Source organism: Nothoprocta perdicaria, unplaced genomic scaffold (assembly GCF_003342845.1).
Source record: "Nothoprocta perdicaria isolate Ctin4 unplaced genomic scaffold, notPer1 scaffold_83, whole genome shotgun sequence".
Classification (NCBI taxonomy): Eukaryota; Metazoa; Chordata; class Aves; order Tinamiformes; family Tinamidae; genus Nothoprocta; species Nothoprocta perdicaria.
In genome coordinates, this window is record NW_020456121.1 from 2,435,250 (window position 1) to 2,445,276 (window position 10,027).

Consider the following 10,027-nt stretch of genomic DNA (forward strand, 5'->3'; position numbering starts at 1 on the left):
GACAAAGAGAATAGTTTATGTTTACGCTGGGTGACAACATCTCTGTCTTTGGAGATGCTCAATTGTCTATTTTGCTCCTTCCAAGGGATGGTTTTGCTGAGTGGAGAACCACGTCCTTGCATGTTCGTTTTCTGCATCGCTTGCTGTACACAAAGCAAAGGAAGTGCCTATGAAAATGCAAATGGCTTGAGCAGCRTGGGGAGGGCTAGCGCGCGAGCGGGCTGCTCGGCGCGTGACGGGGTGCCRCGCAGACGCGCAACGGGAGAAAGTTGGGATGCAGATTTATGGCTTCTTCCTTCTCCCCCCCCATCCTCAAATAAAAGAAACATTTAGAGGGCACAAGTTTAAAATCCTTAATCTTACTAGCTTGCRTTTGGCTCTTTGTCTTTCTACATTCAAATGAAGCACCTCATGAAAATTGGGTTAGGACGGTAAATAAAATCAAGGTCAACTTTTTATTAACTTTTGTTTTTACATCCTCTCTGTTGAAATGCTTTTGCTCTCAAATCTCCTGCTGCAGCCTCTGGATGTTTAGTGGCAATACTGCCGAGACTTTTAGGTTTTATGGATTCTCCAAGAACAATATAACGTGATACTGACAATCATAAACAGATACTAACTTGCTTCAGTTTAGAAATGATTGCAGCCATATAACCCTTGGTGGCCTCTTTTATATGAACTTTTATTTTTCTCTGTACAATGGCTAACACGGGAACTGTCCCCAATCCAATAGAACAGCTTGTATTTGCTCAGGAAATGGTTAAGTTACAGCAGGTCACCCCTGTTACTTCATGGAAATGCTTTGATTTGTCTTCCATACTAAAACAGTTAGAGTCATTTGTTTTACTAACAGCTCCCCTCAGAGCAGAACCTCAATACTATCTTAAAAAAAATTAACTTCACACATGACTTTGTCAAGAGGCTTATCTGCAGCTCTGGAGAGTTCACATCTCATAAAATCCAGAGACAGCATAGTTAAGAGGACAGACTTCAGAAATGCTTTTTCCTTTCTTTCTGTTGCCCATACTACCACTTTGACTGTAATATTTTCCAGGAGACTTTCCTAAGCATAAAAAATATCTGTACTTGACCAGCCCCGACCAACCAGACCATTACCAGGAGGTTACTGCACAAAACAGAGGTCTTGTCTCCTAACTGTGCTCTGGTTAGATCCAACTTTGAACTAACAGGTATGTTTGTGGTGGTCTCATTTTAAAGGMACTTTTGAGAGCTTCCAGCAGTCTGAAGAATATTTGGCATGCCTAAAAGTAGGGAATAAKTCTGGATTACTTTCCCAAGGGGAAAAGAAGCCCCAGAAGGAGATAGCTAAGGCACTTCAAGGATACGGACAGGGTGTGATGGTGGGAAATGTGGGGTTTGTGACGAGCTTGTGACATGAAACTCCTTGTTAAATCCAAGAAAGTCTTGTTGGGGAAAAAAAATCCTCATGACTGTACCTCTTAATTAAACTGTAGTTTAGCGCTATTAAATTCAGGGTTGTTATTTTGGTTTTGTGGGGTGTTTTTTGTTTTATTTCTTTTTTTTTTTTTTTTTTAACATCTTGGTCAGTTGCAAATACTTTCTATGCTGGAAATAGAGGAAAATAAAAGATTTCTCTTTGTTACAATTTCAAAGCACTTCACATTCACCACAACCCGTCTGCAAACAGTAAAGCGCAGAATACCAGCCTGTATCAAGTCATTAACCTTTTAGGACTCAATCAAAGCACTGTTGTGTGACACTTTATTAATGAATGCTTTAATGTGGTATATAAAAGCTAGCAAACATGGAAACTGGCAATGATTCATCAAATTTAATATTCCATCAAACATTTCATTTTGAAGACTGACACTTTTTTTAAAAAATAACCCAAAGGAATGCAAGTTCAGAGAGGTGCCTTAAATGAAATACATCCCTTTCCTTTCAGGACTTTTTAAAAATTGCTATTTTTGAAAAGCAAAGCAAAAATTWAAAAAAAAAAAGAAAAATGTATTAAAATTTTGAAGTGAAGAAAATAACATTTTGAACGTGTTTTATGGAATCGGTTGGAAGATAGAAGGAAGTTGTCCTTATAAATACACTTGCAGTTTAGGTCACACATTGTCTGCAGTCATTGCTAGGAGGCAAAAGCCCTGTTGTAAAACAGCTGGGCTTCTTGGCTTGGGGCAAAGGCAAATTCCACAGTCGGGAACCTAATTAGACACTTTTGGAATTTGCAGCACCCTTTCATGCTATGACCTTTTTCTTTCTGCCTTCCCCTCTCTTCTCTCCAGCTCCCCCCAATCTGTCCTGCCCCCAGATGAGCATTTGATCCTCTCCTTAATAAATATGTTGCTTTTTTTTTTCACATAAACACTGTCTACCGGGCAAATTCAACCCTGCTGGTACCGAGAACAACTTGGATTTATGTCCTGGCTAAATTTGTCCCTGTAATCCATTTAACTCCTGAGCAAATCTAAGCTTATCCGGCCTCCTAAACGTTTTCAGAAACGTGKCCTGCACAACAGTGGTGTCAAAGAGCCAGTTTCATCTGTCCTGGAAAATTCAGAAGTCCCCAGAGAGCTCCCATCTGGCCCTGGGATCAAAAGCAAATTATTGTGACTTTTATAAAACAGAGACAAGGTCCAAACGGGATCCAGTGCCAGCATGCCCACCTGAATGTGGAAAGCCCAGGTTCAAATTCCTGAAAGGACTTGAACCTGGGCCTTCCATGTCACAGGTAAATGCACCAATTCCTGGCCTTTTAGGAGCCTTTTTCTTCCCCCCCCCTCACCCCCTAGACTGAAGTAATGACTCTGTTCTGAACCTGACTTTCCTTATTGAAAAATTTTACATGTCACAAAACATTTTTATGGTATGATAGTAGGTTTGGGTTTTTTGGGTTTTTGTTTGTTTCTTGTTTTTTCCAATGAGCAGTGTGTATCACCCCTAACTTGCTGTCCTCTTATATCCTCAAACAAACTTTTTCAGAACTTTTCTGAAGGGAAGGCGCATACTAATAAAAATGTGACTTGTGTCAAAAAGAAACAATATCCACAAACAGTCACTAGAATCTGGGCATCTGGTGAAATAAGTAACTGTAACAGAATAAAAGGCTATTAAGTGCCACTGAAGATGTATAATTTACAGTTAGACTATTATATATCATTTTCCTAAATTGTTTTCGTGATGTAAGTTGTACTTCTTATCCAAACTCCTTCCCAGCCRAAGAACATGTTGCTTCACGTGGGTTTCTGACTTAACAAAAAATTGCAGGATTCATCTATTAAAAATAAAAGTATGATAAATAGGATATTTTAACTGAATTGGGTAATAAGGAACTGCTGTGCCACTCTTCAGAAATATCTATAACTCATTTATGCCTTCTGGTATTTGTACAGCATGTTGAATCATGAATCACAGAGTAGCTATCATAAAGAAAACAATGCCTCTTTGACAAAAAATACGTTTAACTCGACTGAGATTTACAGTAAAGATGCATGCATACATTTTTAAAATCACAGATGCTATTATGTTAAACTGGGGGACTTGTTTTTGTAAACCTGTGGACTTCAGTAGTACGTTTCCTGTTCCAGCTTCCAGAGGAGCGTTAATGAATTACTTCTTTCCCTGTTCCATGAAGAATTGTTCTCACTTCACTGATGGAAAAACGGAGGCAGAAACGCTAACAGCAGAAGTGTGGCTCAAAGCAGGGGGTAAGAGTAAAGCTGATTTAGGCAGCTTGCCTCTCTCCTCTTTTCCATCATCCCTGTCCCAAGTAATACAGACCTTGCTTCCACTTCAATTACCCAGCAGAGGGGATTTCTCTCTGGCTGCCCCTTTCCCGATCAGTGAGCTTATACCGAGGCCAGGTTTTTGTGCCCTCAAAAATCTCCCTTTTCCTCCAGTCCAGAACAGGGCATAGGCAGTACAAGCCACTGCAATTTGCATGGGATTAAATATTTAAATCAGAAAAAAAAAAAAAAAAAAACAACGCTGATTATCATTTGGAAGCATCATTTTAATCATAAACTGGAGCTCCAAACAAGCCCAAGCACGCGTGATTGCTACCTGGTCAGCAGCATCAAGGTCCCCGGAAAAACTAATTAGTATGTTGCTATATATCTGCATAGCTCCGAGATAAATGTTGTTTGTATCTCCCTCCCCAGCGACAGAACAGAGCCTGTTCAGTAAAACACCCCACCTCTTAATATGCAGGGTTTGTTATAGGCGCAGCTCAATTCATATTTCCCCYGGTTTGATGGTAAGTGAACAGCAGTAGCAATATTAATCTGCAGTAACCTGTCAGTGAACTCTGCAGCTAATATGATGTAGTTATGATTTTACCATCAATCAGAACTGAACAGGCCCTGGACAATCCTTACAGCACTGCCTCAAAAAATCTAATTGTGCTAAAGCTTCATTGGTTTCCAACATTTCTTTTTTATCTGTCACAGACTTTTGGCCTACTACACAACCTTTTATTATTGGTCTTATTGCATTAGCTTGTTGGGCAAAAAAGAAAAGGCTAAATCTAAGAGTTCCCCTGCATTCCATCATTTGTTACCGTGCGGGATCCTATCTGACAGTTCCATATTATTTTAGATTTAGATAAATATTATTAGGACATATGGTATTGTGTGAACTTTTGAACCACTGATTGCCAATGTATTTTTTTAAAAAAGAGAGACACTAATAATATTTTCACTTCTGCATTTATTTGCATGTGCAAGTGTATAAGAAATATAGAATGAAAATGGAAGAATTAGCTCCTAACACAGCACTGGATTTTAGATGAAATATTAACAGAAACCTTTTTTTTTTGCTGTTGATTTTATTGACAGAATGAAATAATCTTTGAAAATTAATTATTAACACCAAATAGGCACTTTCACAAAAGTTAGCGAGCTTTCTTRGTAATTAAGATACTACCCATTTCTCTGTGCAGGCACTTTTAGTRCATCCATCTATTACGTACCTCTGCAGCTTAAACGAGACGTGTGTGTAAATACCATAAACGCAGCACAGACCTGCATCCTCAGCAAGAATATTTCTTTCAAACACTGGCTGCAAGAGAGAGGCTTAAACATTACAGCCATGTTATTTCCAGTGAGTTTACTAGGCAAGAAGTTCTGGTGTAACTTTAAGATTTTAAACATATAAAAACATCAAGGAAGATGAACTATTAACATTATCTGTTTAGTCATTTTAATCTTTYGCATCTTAAATGTAATCAGGCTTTTCAGAACTGAAATTGCTAATCAGCATGTTGGATAAATGTTTCCATTTTAAAATGTGCACACTTAGACGTAACAGCTGGCTGTAAAGAATATATTTATATTTGTGATTTAATGTATCACAAACTTTATATTTGATTTCATTTAGCTTTACTGAGAAACTGGGAAAATTTTTGCTGGCATGATCTACTTTGACAGCAGCTTTACAGCAGCAGGAAAGCCCAGAGCGATAAATGAGGTGTGCACACAATGCATTACGTCGCCTTTAAAGTGAGCATCTCCTTTTAATAAAACAAAAATCTTTAAACAATTTCCAGTGCTCCCACTCCTTTCTAACATTTGCTTCATGAAGAGCAGTGAAGGAAGGTTGTGCATGTGCAGAGAATAGAGGATTCGTAGCTCTGTGTTGTAGCGTTTCTTCGTTAATTCAGCAATCTGTATATAAATATCAAGGGAAGATTTTTTCCCCCTTCATAAAAGCAACACTAACTTCAAAGAGATATTTTTTGGGCTATATGAACATCAAATGAATAGCTGAGTTCTAGCCCTCAATCAATCATAACGTAAAGTAATTGTAATCTAATGAAAACAGCCATACAAAATACGGAAATGGCTGTTGCATCCTGTTAAAAACATGCAGGAATGCAGCTTGGGAACTACTGAGAGCGCCGAAGTTGTAGAAAGACAAAAACAGGATGTTAAATTGTTACTACAATTGGAAGCGAGCGGCCGGGCCCGCCRCCGGCGATGATGCGCGGCGCGGCCTCGAGAGGGCCCCGTGCGGCGGCGCAGGCCGCGGCGGCGCATGGGGGGCCGCCCCACTGCGCCCCTGCCCCAAACCTGCCCAAACGGGGCAGGTTTGGGGCAGGGGCGCAGTGGGGCGGCCCCCCATGCGCCTCAGGTTTGGGGCAGGGGCGCAGTGGGGCAACACCGAAAACCCCAAGCCCAGCCCTGCCTGCCGCCATGGCAGTAACAGCAACAAAGAACTTGGCTGCAGCCGACGCAGCTGAGCGGAGCTGCATGTGTTATTTTTCAGGCTACTGCCCTCCAACAGCAAAAGTGTTTGCTCCCCTTCATGTTTTTAATAATTATTTAAATTTTTGGTTTGGAAAAATGGGTTTTTTTTTCTCCCTTCGGCCRAACACCTGGTTTGGGGGGGAAGGCCGCGCTCGGCCCCGCTGCTTCCCCTTCCTCCCTCTGCAAGAGCAGCTCCTTTCTGCTACCTGTTCCTCGGGAATCCACTACAGCACCTCCTTCCTGTTTACTTCCAAAAATATCATTAGATTATTAGTAAAGAAAGGACAAAAAGAAAGTRCAAGTTAGCATGTGGTACAATGCCTGGCCACAAATATAGCGGCAGAATTACAAGCTCAGCTGGTTAGAGAACAATAAACCACGGCCGTTATAAAGAGTTCAAAGATTAATAACAGAATAATTAAGAAGAAACCTCAAGCCATTCTTTAATGAATTTTTTAACAAGAGGAATAACATTTGGGGATTTTTGGTAGCTAACAGCTCCATTAGTCCAGATTCTTCAGACATGAGAACGTTTGGTTAGAAATCTTGATTTTCTCTGAAAAAAAATCTTGATTTTCTGCGAATTATCTGTTTTTATTCTGATCCCTGTGACAAAGCTCACAGGTTGTGACAACCCCATCCCCTTCATGGCGGCCATCACATCAGGGTGACTCTTAACCAGACCCATCGGTGGTGAAATTGATAGAAGTCGAGTACTCAGATAATTCAGTGTAAGGAAGACTAACCTGTATTAGGCACATGGCACCATTTTATGTAAAAAAGAAATAAATGAAGGTTGTAGCTGTCACAGCTTCTACCTCAGATTCCGTAACACCCCTCACCAAGGACAGTCCACTAATGAGAGAGACCCTCTCCTTTCACCGCACCAACGTTGCTCGCCTTACCCTTTGGGAGTCCAGATTCAAACAAAAATTGACCACTTTTGAACAAAATGCCCCGTGGTTTAGGCTCTCCGAGGGATTTTGGGAAAGGCTCGTCCTGGCCACAAAACCCAGTTACAGACTGGGCCCACAGTGGGCAGGGACCTCCTGGCTCTCGTGGGATGGGAAAGCTCCGGGAGAGCCTCTGTGAAGCAAACCCTGCCCTCCACTGCGGTTGGGGCACAGAAGCCYTTGTAAGAGTAGTAAAAATAAAGTGTTGGGCATTAACAGGCATTGCAAGTTGTGCGGYGGTTTTGTGCAAAAGAATTGCCCTTATGGGTTGGGAAACACATGTATGGGACACTTGGGCATCTTAGAGCCAGCTCTGTTTTTGTATATTTAATCTAATTAAATTTGTCTTATATTCTATAAAGCCAAAAGCAACTGAGTAAGATTGTTCATRTGTCAAAAATAAAGAGAAATTGCAAGTAGGATTCCCACCCTAAACTTCTTCAAGAGGTCAGAACTCATAAAATTCTCACTAATTGAAATTAAGGTGAATCAAAAATTGTCTGTTAAATTCAAAATATTAATTTTAAAAATATTTCTCTTTTGACTACGTGAAGTTGTGTTGAGCTAGTCTGAGTTTCAAAAGACAAGACTATTTGAACATTTTTTCCATTAAAAACGCTGACATAAGTGCTCTAAAAATTACATTTTTTCCAGTATTATTTTTTTGATTTGAGCAATTCTAAAACTGAGCCTTCCTTAAAACCAGTTTGGTTCCAATGACTCACTGCTTTTACGAGAAAACATACCATTGTTTTCTCAAGCAAAGCTGCTGACCAGCCCCCATGTGACTCCCTATTCCTTTGGGAAATCCAAAAGAGAATTCCAGTCTTACCACATGCTTGATCCATTGCTTAATGTTTGCACAAGGTAGATAGCCAGTTCTGGAGTATTTTTAATCTTGCATTTTTTAATTTTGGAGTATTTTTAATCTTTTAATCTTTTATACATCACAAAATAACTAATTCAATAATGCAGTGAGGAGATTAATGTCAAGTTTAAAAGGAAAATAAGATTCATAATCAGTGCACAAAAGTGCTTGAAGCCAGGTACTAGACTGACCATTTTCTGACAGATTGATCATAAACATGCAGCGAGGTCAGAATTTGCAAGCTGGTCCTTCCATTCCCATCACAGACCACGGCACGGATGATCATGTAGCCTGYATGCTTTTATTCTAAGGCAAGAGGTCCATAGTTTCCTCTCTAATTGAGCTGAAGGACATTCTAAAATAATGAAYAGGATTTGGTGCAACTCGTATTATTTGTTGTGTGCTGTGCATTCTAGTTTTTATTAGCTACTTCCAGAGCTTATGGACATTTTTAGGAAAGGTTGAATACCAGCAATTCTGAAAGTAGTCCCAAGGCAAGGCGGAATATAAATAGCCCTGCAAGCACAACGAGCTGAAGGCTTCACAGGGGCAAAAGTAAGTTAAATAAATAAAAAATACTGGATGGATATAAAGGTTAGATGTAGGGCAGATTCATGTACCAGAAAATAAAGAATTCATGTGTACAGACTCCATGCTAAGCAGCTCTTTGATGCCAGAGCAGAAAGCTGGGATTTTATTTTGGTCTTGTATGTGCRCCTTGCAAAATGGTATTGACTTTTTCTTCTCCACAGGTCAGGCAACAAATGTGTGAGACCTCCTGATGTCTCAGGAGCCCCTGCAGGCTGTATTTTCTTCTAAGCAAGGCCCTAGCTGATGTTGCAGCACCATCCATCATGCCAGCAACCAGCACGGCTCTGGGGACACGATCTGTTAGTCACCATTGTCTTCGTTAGCTAGCTCTCCAACAGCACAAACCCTACAGCTTTCAGAAAATTTCCAGCAATGGACAAGAAGTGGCTTCACAAAAACCGGGCCAACTGCAATGCGTCCATTGATTTGAACCAACCAAAGCCACCAACCCAAGAGACGTTCTCTGCCACACATCAGCGTTCAGAGGCAGTTTACCCTTTGGATCAAAATGAGATGTGGCCTCTCGAATCTAGTTTTCCTCTCTTCTTAGAAGCATGTAAGGTACAGGAACCATGGATGGAAACCATATGTATCTAGATGTATCTGGACTTCCCGCTTTTTTTAATTTGCTTTTTATTTATAAATACAAAACATACAGGCAGCACAAGTATTGTAGCAAGCACCAGTGCACAGGAGTACAAATTAGTATGCTGCATCAAAAGGATAAAGAAGAGGGCTCAGAGAACGAGGAGAGTAATTTACTGTGCTCTGGTCTCAGCTGCCAGTGATTGCGACGGGAACTTGGCAGATGTTTTTTGATAAAGGTTGTTTCTTGTTGCTGCAACAGCGGCAAAATCCATTGTATTACTCTATAGGACTTTGCACATCATGATTCTGCCATCGCAGTTAGCCTTAACAGCTGGATGATAAAAAAAAAAAAAAATTGTTCCAGTGGATTATTTGAAATTTGTCATGTTGATTTAGTTTCATTACTGTTATTAAATTTTATTCTGGAATGGTTTACATATCAAGAATACATAATGGGTTTCTGTGTGGCCTGGGATTTATTCCTTGAATGAGGAAAGGACTCTACTGTGACAAAGTCATAAAGCCTTATTGACTTGATCCTTTGCCATAAACACAGGATTCAGGGAGTTAGACCGAATATTAAATTGATATGATGGTTGTATTTTCATCAGGAGAATAACCCTGTCCAAAATAAAACCTCATAGTATGTCTAATTCTGTGGAATTGTTTTAGAAATCTCCTACTCCCAGGCATTAATGGGAATATATTCTCCTAATTATGAATTCTGGAGGCAATAAGGGTGAAGAGAACCAACCCAAATATGCATATTTAATATGCTATCCAGCTCCCAAAGC

The 10,027-nt window shown here is 40.1% G+C and overlaps 1 long non-coding RNA gene across 1 annotated transcript; it reads left to right on the forward strand.

The window, feature by feature from the left end:
• The first annotated feature begins 1,061 nt into the window (after window positions 1-1,061).
• Window positions 1,062-9,794, forward strand: LOC112958261. Its single transcript, XR_003251392.1, has 3 exons — window positions 1,062-1,190; window positions 3,576-3,695; window positions 8,807-9,794. It is a non-coding gene; the product is annotated as an uncharacterized LOC112958261 (long non-coding RNA).
• Window positions 9,795-10,027: the final 233 nt, after the last annotated feature.